Source organism: Acipenser ruthenus, unplaced genomic scaffold, assembly GCF_902713425.1.
Source record: "Acipenser ruthenus unplaced genomic scaffold, fAciRut3.2 maternal haplotype, whole genome shotgun sequence".
Lineage (NCBI taxonomy): Eukaryota > Metazoa > Chordata > Actinopteri > Acipenseriformes > Acipenseridae > Acipenser > Acipenser ruthenus.
This window is the reverse complement of record NW_026708393.1, coordinates 12,501-15,000: the sequence shown is the minus strand read 5'-3', so window position 1 is coordinate 15,000 and position 2,500 is coordinate 12,501. Positions and strand designations below refer to the sequence as shown.

Genomic DNA, 2,500 nt, shown 5'->3' with positions numbered 1-2,500 from the left:
TCGGGTTTTTTTTTTCCTCAGTCGCTGTTGTTGTTGTTGCGGGCGGGAATTTTTCTACGTTTCCATAGTAACGCGCGCTTTCCCGCCCGCTGGGTCCAGTGTTTACAATTTGAATTACAAACTACTTAGCCCTGCTTGTGGGTTCATTTACGGATTTCTTGTTGGTTTTTTTGTTAAATTGGGTGGCTCACCTTGTTCGCCAGTTTCTTATTAAGCTGTTCAGCTATGGCGTCGTTCAGTCTTTGTTGAAATTGCCAGGGAGGGGTTCGGACCGTGTCGACCATCTCGATGACCACAAACATACCTGTGAGAAAAAAACACAAAAACAAACTAAAACATCGACGTGAATATGAAATGTGTTTATAAAACACATCCCTCCCCTTTAAAGATTAATAAACATTATTAATATTACAATATACGTTACAAAACACACACAAAACATCGACGTGAATATGAAACGTGTTTATAAAACAACTCCCTCCCGCCTTAAAAATTAATAAACATTATTAATATTACAATATACGTTAAAAAAACACACAAAACATCGACGTGAATATGAAACGTGTTTATAAAAACATATCCCTCCCGCCTTAAAGATTAATAAACATTATTAATATTACAAGATACTTTAAAAAACACACACAAAACGCATCGACGTGAATATGAAACGTGTTTATAAAACAAATCCCTCCCCTTTAAAGATTAATAAACATTATTAATATTACAATATACGTTAAAAAACACACACAAAACGCATCGACGTGAATATGAAACGTGTTTATAAAACACATCCCTCCCGCCTTAAAGATTAATAAACATTATTAATATTACAAGACACGTTAAAAAACACACAAAACGCATCGCCGTGAATATGAAACGTATTTATAAAACAAATCCCTCCCCTTTAAAGATTAATAAACATTATTAATATTACAAGATACGTTAAAAAACACACACAAAACACATCGACGTGAATATGAAACGTGTTTATAAAACAAATCCCTCCCCTCCCGCCTTAAAGATTAATAAACATTATTAATATTACAAGATACGTTAAAAAACACACACAAAACATCGACGTGAATATGAAACGTATTTATAAAACAAATCCCTCCCTCTTAAAAGATTAATAAACATTATTAATATTACAAGATACGTTTTGTGTGTTTAAAGTATCGACGTGAATATGAAACGTATTTATAAAACAAATCCCTCCCCTTTAAAGATTAATAAACATTATTAATATTACAAGATACGTTAAAAAACAAACACACAAAACGCATCGACGTGAATATGAAACGTGTTTATAAAAACAAATCCCTCCCGCCTTAAAGTAGATTAATAAAACATTATTATTATAATATACGTTAAAAAAAACACAACACAAAACACATATATCCTAATTTTTTTCTTTTTACAGCTGTAGACCAATAACTACAGCCAGATACATTGGAGTCTCGTTTTACATTTATAAGTATGACATATAATTTAAAAAACATATAAATAAATACATAAATTAATAAATAAACCGCCACCCCGTTCTGTATTTTGCATAAAGGGAAGTCTTTCTCTGGGGCCCGCAAAATTACACACGCAGATATATATCGTGCCCTGTCGTTCTAGAACAAAACGATAAATGCGTTGCGTCGTGTGTTAGCGTGCTAGCTATTTTCACGTTATTACTGTGGAATAATTCAGTGGGCAGCAGTGTGGAGTAGCGGTCAGGGGCTCTGGACTCTTGACCGGAGGGTCGTGGGTTCAATCCCAGGTGGGGGACACTGCTGCTGTACCCTTGAGCAAGGTACTTTACCTAGATTGCTCCAGTAAAAACCCAACTGTATAAATGGGGAATTGTATGTAAAAATAATGTGATATCTTGTAACAATTGTAAGTCGCCCTGGATAAGGACGTCTGCTCATAAATAAATAATAATAATAATAATAATAATAATAATAATAATAATTCTCGCTGAAGGCACGTGTATTAGTGTTTAGATTTACAGACGTGTACGGCTGTTTAAAATTTTAAATTTGAGAATAGCCTGTATAATAAGATTGCGTGTCTGTTATATAAAAATATAATTAAAGATATGTATTTTTTTTAAAAAAAAGTGTTTTATTTACCTGTTTTTTTGTGGAAAACGCCAAAAGACAATGACGTAAGAGAAATGGTTCGTTTCGATCTCTGTTATAACGAATAACGCGCTTCAGTTTAACGTCCCGTATTTAAATAAGATAGATTTTTCTTCAATAATATAATATAACAATAATAACTCAGAACCGCTCGCAGTTCAGAGACAGCAAGACAGTGCGGCAACCATGTGCTTCCTGTTTACGACGCTACCGCGCAGCTTACGGCAGAAGGTCGAATGGAACAGCGCGTCACTCTTTCAGTCGAGTTGCGGTATGAGGTCAACATTTAAAATAGTTAGATTTTTTTGTTTTAGAAGGATTTATGAGAAATTGAACCTTTAAAAAAATGTTGCAAAAACCATTAATGT

General features: G+C 33.7%; 1 pseudogene; it reads right to left on the bottom strand.

Moving 5' to 3' along the window:
- Nucleotides 1-2,372, bottom strand: part of LOC131732138 (DNA-directed RNA polymerase III subunit RPC8-like) — a 7,585-nt pseudogene extending 5,213 nt beyond the window's left edge.
- Between the last annotated feature and the right edge of the window lie 128 nt (nucleotides 2,373-2,500).